Source organism: Sebastes fasciatus, chromosome 13 (genome assembly GCF_043250625.1).
Source record: "Sebastes fasciatus isolate fSebFas1 chromosome 13, fSebFas1.pri, whole genome shotgun sequence".
Lineage (NCBI taxonomy): Eukaryota > Metazoa > Chordata > Actinopteri > Perciformes > Sebastidae > Sebastes > Sebastes fasciatus.
Window position 1 is genome coordinate 21,223,636 of NC_133807.1, and position 11,230 is coordinate 21,234,865.

The 11,230-nt window shown below is 41.7% G+C and overlaps 1 long non-coding RNA gene across 2 annotated transcripts in view; it reads right to left on the reverse strand.

The window, feature by feature from the left end:
• Window positions 1–3,827: 3,827 nt before the first annotated feature.
• LOC141780758 (uncharacterized) overlaps window positions 3,828–11,230 on the reverse strand; it is a 114,572-nt gene continuing 107,169 nt past the window's right edge. For both annotated transcript variants that reach the window (XR_012596722.1, XR_012596723.1), the window contains 2 exons: window positions 4,325–4,395; window positions 3,828–4,206 (listed from right to left, as the gene is read on the reverse strand). This is a non-coding gene — a long non-coding RNA (uncharacterized LOC141780758). The remainder of the gene's footprint in view (window positions 4,207–4,324; window positions 4,396–11,230) is intronic.

An 11,230-nucleotide genomic window follows, 5' to 3' on the forward strand; every position in this document is an offset into this window, starting at 1 on the left:
GGGTCGTAGGTTGGAGGTCAGGGTGCCCACAGTGCGAGGGGGTGGATGGTGGAGGACGAAGGGGTGAGGATGACTCCATATGACATCGTACTGTAAAGAGAGTTGTATATGACCGTTTTATTTTCAGTTAATTTTCTAGATAGAGTCAACATTTACTTTTGCTGTATTAATCCCTCTTTGCTGATGAGAAGATGCTTCACCAGCAGCTTTATTGCTTCGACCCCCAAAACACACACACACACATACTGCACCAACACAGCCCTCCTGATTCCCTCCTGCAGCCTCACAGTGAAATATGTGGTGATTTCATTATGCATCTGTTTCCCGTATAAGGAGCCTTGACCTTTTATGTACTTGTGCAGTTTTGTTGCTGCACAGCTAAAGCAGGGATGCAATTATTACCTTGTAACTTAGTGATTTTAATATTAATGGTCACTACAAGGCAATGCATTCATCATTCTGAGTTATTAAGTATATAATAATAATGAATGTAAAGCAACGGACTGTATTTTGCCCAAGATAAATTTCCCCTCTGGATGACAATAAAGTTCACTCTATCTTCATCTATCTCTACTTACAGGTTCACAGGGTTTTATTCAAGGATGCTATTTAAGGAGTGGGGCAACACAGCAAGACAATACAAAGCATAACAAAAAAAAAAGAACCTGGACTTCATATATGTAAATACATTTCGTAGTCCGAACCAAAACGTCAAATTGTATTATTCCTTTTGACCTTGACAAAGGCAGCGCATCCTTCCGTTCTTACCTTTCACAATAAAAACATAGACGTATGTACTGCATAGCTGTTTACCAGAGGCAAATTCACTCAGAGCATTTAGATAAAAGGAAACGCAATAAAATAGCTTACAGTAGTTTAGACTATACAACAATTTACCTCGGATAGACTACCAGATGCTCTGGGTCAATAGGATCCCGGTAGCTATATTACGAATCCTGCTATAGCGAAAGGCATGACCCGCCCTACTCTGCCTCTGATTGGCTTGTACTCGTCGCCTTCGTTGATTGGATTGGTTCGGTTTAGGCACGAGTAGTGAGATTGGTTATAGGTTTAGGCTGAGAATATCATGGTAAGCCGATCAGAGGCAGAGTAGGGCGGATCATGCCTTCGCTGTAGTAGGATTGGTAACATCGCATCCCAGTAGTTGGTCCTCTGGCTGTGCGAATCTATTTGAATCTTTTCTTGAAAGTGTTGCAACTATCGCAAATTTCGCTTCGCTGCTGGTATGAATAGTTTTGATGCAAAACATTTGCAGGCAAGTTTTTCGCATTTCTGTGTCATTTATGCATCACCCCCCCCCCCCCCCCCCCCCCCGGTGTGTAAAGACCTTAAATCACAAAAACAAGAGCATTGTTTCCGTCACAACATCATGACAAGTGGCATGTTTATCATATAAGATGGAAAATATAAGATAAAGGGAAAATGCATGAATCAATGCATCAATCTAGCAATTCATTTAGATTGGTAAAATATGCTAAAATTGGCTTTCTTGCCAAGAGTTGAGAAGATTGAGCCGGCAAACTTAGCTTAGCATAAAGACTGGAAACAAGGGGAAACAGCTGCCCTGGCTCTGTCCAAAGGTACAAAGACCGCTCTTCTGAAGCACTTCTGAAGCTCAAGAATTAACATGTTGTATCTCCTTTTAATCCGTACAGAAACAAAAGGGTAACAGTTCACCAATGGTTGCAAGGCGAGTGATCCTGGCCAAAAAACTGTTTTGTACAAAACCCCCAGAAAGAGAATAAGTGTATTTCCCAGAACTATTCCTTTAGGCTTACAATCATATTATTGAGATAATAGTTTTAATTACCACAGTATTGCTTCACTACACACAATATATAATTATGTTTTTATGTGATAATTACATAGACACAGAGAAATAACACCTCCCTCCTAATACTCTTCATCTCCTCCCTTCATCTCACCTCTGGGGAAGTTGTCTATTCCACAGAAGCATGATCCCCTTCCCCGAGGACAGACTATTCCTCTGTGGTTTCTGTGCTACAGCCCTGCCATGCTGGGAGCAAGAGCAGGCCACAGAGAGCCTTCACTGGGCTCCAGCTGAGGTTTTGACAGGCTCTTGTCTTCAATGCCTCCATGAAGGAAACCACCCTGAGACTTCACCTGGGTCAGACAAGAAGGACAACAAACACACAAAGAGAGAGTAACACAAAAAAATCCTCACTTATCTCCACCAAATATCGCTCAAAGAAAGAAATATTTATCACTCAGGTTTCTATACAAATTCTACAGTGATGTGTCTGTTCAGTAACAGTTATTCAGCATTATTCTCTCAGGGTTAAAACATAGACTGTATATAAAGATGGATGACATGACAGCTCCCCTAAAGTGAAGCCAAAACATCTTGATCGCCCCCTAGTGGCTGGCTGCAGTATAGGTCATAAATCCCCCCCCCCTACATGTTAGCGGATCAACGTATTCTCATACAACGGTTCGCATGATATCTCAAGAAAAAATGATTCCTCCTTTTTCGTTCGTTCTCCAATGAATGTCCAGCAACACCTGTCAGATTCTCGTTACATGCATACCGTTTTTTCAAAATAAACTTCACAGGAAACAACTTCGTTAGGTTTAAGAAAAGATCGTGGTTCGGCTTAAAAAAACTCCCGAAGTGGCGTTATTTAAGTACGTAACTTACGTGACAAATAAATCAACATAGACTTCTGGTTTTACACGGGACACTAACGCCGGTTTCCTGGGCGAAAGTCCGGTATTTTTTGACCCACCAATCCACCCCGACTTCCTCCCTACGCGGCGTTCGACGCTATTTATATTTCCTGGTTCACGATCGCATTAATTACATGCAAAGTGATTTTGTGGGATATACACTGATTACAGTGCATTACTTTTCATTGGTATAGCTACGAACAGTGTATGTGACCAGCCTGAGCGGATGGGACATGGGCCAAAAAAAAACAAAGTAAAAGTACATTTTTATCTTATCAAGCTGATGTATGTTCAAGTGTTCATTTTTCCGATTAGTTTGATTTTAATTAGTTATTTGATGCTATAAAAAGGGGGTGATATGTCATGATTGACAGCTGCTTTGAGTGAAGTAGTCATGCAGCTGGAGGCCCAGGAATTATTCGAGAGAGGAGATGTAACTTTAACTTTCCATAACCGTGATTGTCTGTTTCAAACAGACTGTATATTTATAAGGATATTTATATACAGTCTCTGGTTCATACAGTCACTGACCGTGTCGCTAGCTAACGTTGCAACATTTCCACTGATAGCCAGCGCTGTTGGACCGTTGTGTGTGTTCATATCAGACACGAAGATAACGTTTTTAAAACACGACTCACAAGTCTGTGTAAAAGAACATATGTCAATTTGATCATCAATGAAGTTATAGAGATATTATGGTTAGTTGTTGTGCCTTTCTAGCCAAACAGCTACTGTGGTGCTAACGTAGCAGCTAGGTGTCTCACGCCAACAAGCTGCGGCCGTGCTCGGCTCGTGATCGGCTCGGGCGGGTGTGTGGGCGGGACCTCGATACCACGGCTCCAGCCCCCCGATCACATGGATGTATTTGTGTGCACTACATTTTTACATACATGCTAAAATCTGAACTAAAATCAAAGCACTAGTAACACCTGCCAGATGTTCATACCTGTCGACATACGGCCCACAGTCATCACTCATCCACAGACAACACACACATGAATATATGTACAAACTTTGAATATCATGACCTTGAAGCAATATGGAGGATCAGGTCAGAGAAGCGAGGGAAAGGTAGGAATCAAAACACATTTATTACTACTTTACGTTTTACGCTATTTGTTTCAGTCTTTACAAAGAAACAACATGTTTCACTGAAAATAGATATTTATATGTGTCCAGTTAGGATGAGTAGAATCCTGCTATCCAGAGTAAAGTACTGTGCGAGTAAAATGAAATTCCTGAGTACCCTGCTCTGCTTACATGACAAATGGTAATGGTTGTATGTGGTGCTATAAATATTGCAAATATGATGGATCCCAAGACTATAGAATTCTGACCTTTCGTGTAAAGCCGGATTCAAATCAGATGCAAGTGGAGGAGGAAGGCAGAGTTGAGAGCGATGCGAAGTGTTTAGCGAGGAGATGAGTTTCCAGTTCACGCTGCGAGTGACGCTGCAGTCCTGGCCGAGGTGGAAAGGTCATCCCATCATTTGGGAGCCTGGAGGGAGAGGAGTCAAGACCGAGTGAAGCAACGACCAGCTCGCCGCAGGCAAGGCAGACTGAGGCAACGCACACATGAATCACACACACACACATCAGCACATTCATTATGATACCTGGATATATTAGCCAGCCCTGCAGCAGGTCAGTCAAAGAGCAAGTCTGCCATTTCTCACTTCTCTTCATTCTGCAGATTGGAGGACAAAGAGTTAAACAACATTTTCCCCCGGAGCTCTGCTGCTCAGTCAAGGAAAAAAAGAGACTAAAGACCAAGCCATGTTCAAGGGTGACAAAATGCAGCTGAACATCTTCATTAAATTGTGTGTACAGTATCCTACTCTTGGCTGATAGCATGTCTGTGTAATCAGCTAATAAGTATTTCATACACAGCACGCAACTGTAATCAGCTCATTGCACTGAAAAGTGCGTGTGATAAGCGAATATGACTGCACATAACGTGCAAAGTGGTTACAACGTGTCATAATCGCTTTGGTATCAGGATCAAACACGGACCCCCGAGCGTGAAGAAACACCAGGCTGACTCACCTTTAAGTGGATGAGCTCTGGTCTGCAAAGTCAGAGTTATTATGTCTTGTAAAAAAGCAACGCTGTCACATGCTTTAGTAAACAGGGCAGACGTCAGGCTTCATAGAAGCATGGCTGCTGTAGTGAGGAGGAACACATGGCCTCAGGGTATTCGGTGTGTGTTTCCTCTGGAGTCATGTCCTTCACTGTTTCTGCATTCACCTGGATATTCTGTGCATTATAGAGCGCGTCAGCAAGAACTCACTGAGGCAGGGAAGGCTTAAAGCAAATACATATTAATTTTCTCTGCACATATATAAAACAACTCCTCCCCAGACTCGCAGATCGCCCTCCTCTCCGTTCTCTCCCTGTCATGAACAAAAACACACTCTTATTCCACAGACAGAAGCAGAAGCCGTAAGCAATTCCCCTCCAAACTCAGCCCTTTTTGCTCTCCCATTTTCCTTTAAATGCACCATCTCCCCTTCACTCACCATCTTCAATTTTTGACTTCCTCTGCCTTGCCTTCTTTGTCTTGAAGCCCCCCATCTCCCCGTCGTCCTCCCCATCTCCAAACCACCTCAGTGGGTGCCAAGCAGTCACAGCAGTGGCTTGATCCTGGCACTTATGAAAGGAGCTCTTTGATAAGCCTCGGCCAGGAGCAACACAAGGGAAGCAATCAGAGACACAAACTCAACTAGAGATGAGGCATCTACTGTGTTTGCTTGTGTGTTTGTGATGTTGTTTTGTCTCTGTGACCTGTTAAACTTTTCTCTTGAAAAAAAAAAAATCAAATCCTTGAAAGTCTTTTTTTTTTGTTTTACTCTTCCATGTTTTCCCTTGTGCACTTCTGAAACATTTGGAGACACAATTGTTCTGCCTCCCCATCTCTTTGTATCCAGGGAGAAGTACAAAGTGATTAGAAGCGTTTGAGGTGTGTTTGGATGTGGCTGATGCCTGGACACGGTGCTATTGAGGTTGTGGTATCCTGTTCTTGTCTCGTGCTCGCATCCGCTCACTTATTGTATTTCAAAAGCGTCATCTGTCATCACAGTCCCATCAGCTGTGCTAAACAAGAGTAAATGCCAAAAAAGATCCATTGTAGGAGTGGCCATCATTTCTATTGGTTACAATAATATTTTAAAGATTCATAGCATATCTATTGCCTCCACACGGCTCTCAACATGGCAACGGCTGAGCCGGCACCTAGCAGCTAACGGTGCTAAAAGCGGAAACAATAGCAACAATGCTGACAAAGCTAACAGTGTTAACTTGATGGGGAACCGAAGGATGGGTGCTACGCTTCCATGACAACGCCATTGGTCGCAGTGCAGAGCGATGGCTGTGAGTTAGCCAGTGGGGCATACTCACCTCACATGCACTAACATGCACTAAAAGGCACTCGAGGCCGGCCATGCTATGTAAAGAAAGCACAGAAAAGCTCTGATTACAATTATGGCTGTCAATCGATTAAAATATTTACTCACGATAAATCGCATGATTGTCCATAGTTAATCGCAAATTAATCACATTTTTTTATCTGTTCAAAATGTACCTTAAAGGGAGATTTGTCAAGTATTTAATACTCTTCTCAACATGGAAGTGGTCAAATATGCTGCTTTATGCAAATGTATGTATATATTTATTATTGGAAATCAATTAACACAAAACTATGACAAATATTGTCCAGAAACCCTCACAGGTACTGCATTTAGCATAAAAAATATGCTCAAATCATACAGGCAACAACAGCTGTCAATGTGACAGTGTGCTGACTTGACTATGACTTGCCCCATTTGCATGTGATTATAATAAAGTGGTCTGTAAAGGGGAGACTCGTGGGTACCCATAGAACCCATTTTCATTCACATATCTTGAGGTCAGAGGTCAAGGGACCCCTTTGAAAATGGCCATGCCAGTTTGGAGCGTTATTTAGCCTCTATTGCGAAAAGATATAGTATGACATGGTTGGTACCAATGGATTAGTGATTAGGGTTTCTGGTTTCATATGATACCAGTATTTTCACTATAGATTTTAAACTGAGCCCGTTACAACATAAAAATCACAAGTTGTTAAAACGTTAAAGAAATTAGTGACGTTAAAACAAATTTGCGTTAACGCGTTATTATCACGTTAACTTTGACAGCTGTAATTACAACACACGGAGTGACTTCATTCTCTGCTCATGTAGACATTACTCCTCTTTATCTTTACATAGCAAATAGTTGTATGATGCTATATTAATGCTCTGGATATCGTATTTAGCACCTTTAAAAGCTAGTAATACTCTTATGTGATTATATATTTCAACTTCAATGCGTCTTCACCTAACGCTGACCAAGACATGTACAGATGAATTTTAGAGTCTGACATGCACCAATAAGGTGTTCTGGTTAGGTGAGGTCACAGTGACCTTGACCTTTTACCACCAAAATCGAATCAGTTCATCCTTCAGCCCAAGTGGATGTTTGTGCCAAATTTGAAGAAACTCGCTCAAGGTGTTCCTGAGATATCATGTTCACGAGAATGGGTCGGACAGACAGACGGATGGACGAGCAAACAACCCAAAAACATAATGCCTCTGGCCACGGAGTTGCTCGTAACTGCCGGATGTGTGCTGTTTGCTCACCATATCAATTTAAAAGGTGATGCTATGTCAATGTTATGTTCACAGCATCTGGCCAAATAAACAGTCTAAAGCATTGACACAGGATCAATTACCAAAACAATTACCACACCTGCAAAGTTAAAACCATACAAGGACAAATTATTCATGTATTTTAAAATTTCCCTTTTTTCCTATTTTGTAATTCCTAATCCCTGAACACATGTGTGTCAGACTATCGCCCCAGTTCTACTCCCCATTGAGCGGTACCACAACCAACCAGAGCAACAAAAGGCTGAGAACCTTTCTGGTTGCCAACAATGCCAGATGTTTTCGCTGGAACGCATCACGCCTGAGGTGCCACTACTCAACCTCTGTGGAGTTAAAACTCTGCACCACTCATGTGACCCCCTAACTGTTTAAAAAAAATCTGACATCTATAAGAAATATCAAAAAATGCAACCTAGATCATGGTAATCTCTCTCTACCACATGCAGCAATTCAAGGTTTCATAACACGTCACCTCTATTAAAATACGTGTTACCACAACAGTCAGCGACACTCATGGATCCTCTCCCTATATGCTCCAACAAATCAAGCAAAACAAACCAGCTCCACTGATATGAGGCTCAGCTGTCACGGCAGTTAACTCCCTCTCCATGTTGCACCCTCTTGCTCCCCTTCTGCCTCTCTATTGCTTGTCTCCCCATCTTTCTCATCTCTCTTTCATCGCTACCTCTCTCTGTTTGTCCTCTCCTGTGTGCATTGATCTCTGTGGTTCAGAGATTTAGAGATTTGGGGCACAGTGATCTCACTGGCAGTTACAGCCGACAGGTGTGAAGAACAAACAATGGCCCCCTAAACAAACCCCAAAACCAATTTAGGGTTTGTGTGCTCCCTCATATAGGCAAACTCCATGTCTGTTATGAGGAATAAAACAAAACAGGCAAATATGCATTGCAGGTACACCTGGTGTGCCAGTTATTTGGGTATGTCTCTCAGCTCACAGTGATAAATTAGACAACCAACTGGTGATGCCATAAGTTTGCAACTGAAGTTTAATGATGATGAAGAGAGAGAAATGCAGCAGAATAACTGGTGATATGTCAAGTGTAGTGGTGACAAATGGTCAGGCATCCTGCTCATTGATCCATCTCAATCCGTCACAAGAGCTCCGTCCAGCTCAGGCACAAACAGTCCTTTCTAAGCCAAGAATGAGTCACCATGTGAAAGCCAAGAATCTGCAGACTTTTATAACAACCAATGACTACACCATCTGATTTTACTGACTAGCACAACTTTAGAGGGGACATATCACAAAAAACTGCACATACATTTGGGTATCTGGAGTACCAACCCACAAACTGTGAAATAAACAACCCAGTCAGTTTTTTTTGTGGGCTGCCTCAGAAAACATTTGATTCAACAAGCCATTCAGATTCAGCTCCCCTTCCTATGTCACATGCAAGTTCATTAGAATATATCACCCCCCATCTGAGTATCTCCACCCACAGCTTGAGAAGTACCTTTGCAAAGGTGCTCCAAATTTTCCTCACAAGCCATTCAGAGCAGACTGGGCTTATTCTCGAGGGGGGCTTAAAGAGACAGGCATTAAAATGGAGCGTTTTAGAGGGTGAATATATGTATACTCAGACAGACACTGAGAAAAATAATGTGTTTTTTGAACATTATGTAAACTAGGGCTGTCAAAGTTAATGCGATAATAACGCGTTAATGCAAATTTGTTTTAACGCCATTCTTTTCTTTAACGCATAAACACAACTTAGGATTTTTAGGTTGTAGCTCAGTTTAAAAGCTAGAGTGAAGATACTGGTATCATATCAAACTAGAAAATCTAAGGAATCCATTGGTACCAACCATGTCATACTAGCTTGTAGAGAAGGAGGCTAAATAATGCTCCAAACTTCCGCTTATGTTTGAGGAGGAAAAACTGTCATGTCCATTTTCAAAGGGGTCCCTTGACCTCTGACCTCAAGATATGTGAATGTAAATGGGTTCTATGGGTACCCACGAGTCTCCCCTTTACAGACATGCCCACTTTATGATAATCACATGCAGTTTGGGGCAAGTCATAGTCAAGTCAGCACACTGACACACTGACAGCTGTTGTTGCCTGTTGGGCTGCAGTTTGCCATGTTATGATTTGAGCATATGTTTTATGCTAAATGCAGTACCTGTGAGGGTTTCTGGACAATATTTGTCATTGTTTTGTGTTGTTGATTGATTTCCAATACTAAATATATACATACATTTGCATAAAGGAAGCATCTTTGACCACTTCCATGTTGATAAGAGTATTAAATACTTGACAAATCTCCCTTTAAGATACATTTTGAACAGATACAAAATTTGATTAATTTGCGTTTAATCGTGATTCAATATTTTAATCGATTGACAGCCCTAATGTAAACATGTTCTAGTAGAAACCCAAAATACAAGTATGACGCTCAAAATGAGCACGATATGTCCCCTTTAAATAGAGAGGTGGAACTGATAAGTGAAAACATCGACCTGTAGACTCTTAGTCCTCGAAGGCACGACGGCCCGTTTATCCAAAAATGTGTTGAAGAAAGCTGAAGAAAAGACGAACAACTACACCTTCGAAGCATTCACATCTAAAATATATACTGCAGTTTCCTAATGAATTTCACATCTACCATGAACAAACTGCACCAGATTCTCACTTTTCAGACATGATTTTAAAAGACTGAAACTGATCATTTAGATCGTCGTGACCTTGAACTGCACATCACTGGATTGTGTGTGGTGTTGAGCTACCAGCTGTACTGGCTTCAGTTCTGTGATTCAAAGCCAGAGATATCAGTGCAAATCCGCCCCTGCTGTTTTTACCATTGCCTCTGTCAGGCTGACATGAACACTCTTTTTTTTTTTAACCAATCGGCAGCTCATATTGACACGGACGTGCCATATTCTCTCCATCCAACTTGATTTATTTGTCCATTTCGTGTTCTGAACTGCATCAAGACCCCAAGAACACTGAAGACTGACCTCTCCTCTCCGCAAACGCAACACATTGCACATGATGACTATGTTTGTTAGCCGTCTACACACCTTGTTTGATTTGCTTTCATACTTTACCATTCATCACTCTAAGGGATGAAAATGTCAAACGAATGACATCACTGCTGCATATAGATTTTTTTTCTCCCAACCAGGACCCTTGATTTGATAAAAACCATGAAATCAATACCTAAAAAAAGACACCAATAAGAAACGTTGTCAGCGCGTTCAGGTGGAGAAACAGGGTTATTGACACGGGGGAAAGACAAAGAGGGGAATAAAACAACAGCAGAAGAGTGTCAGTGTCGGTGGTCCTTAGCGGAAGGATAGATTGGCTGCTTTTACCCTTAAAAAAGTGATGTGATGTGCCACTAAGATCTAAAGTTTCAAATAGTTCTACATGTGCAATGTTTAATTTCTATTACACAGGTCAATCTTTTTGGCTCATGAATTCATTTCTTGGCATTAACTTTTGTAATTAGCACCTTTTTTTTTTCTTTGAGAAGCTGCTAGCGTTTCCTGGCATAGCAGATTAAGTGTTATCTTGTGTCTGTGCATATATATGCATGAATCTCTAGAACCCACCTCCAGGAAAAGAAGAAAAAAAAGATTGTCTTTCCACAGCTCCATCTTTATTTTTAGAGTCTGGATGCTGAAGAGAGAGAGAGGAGAAAAGCAAGGGAGTGAGAAACGGCATCAAAAGTGGGGAGAAGGAGGGAGAGAGAGCGAGGGGGAGAAGAAAAGAGAGGGATGAAAGAGGGGGAGCAGGATGGTCAGAGGGGGGTTGTGTTGGTTTCTCGGTGGTTTCAGGAGAGTGGTAGAAAGACATGCAGTGTGATGAGAGTCCTT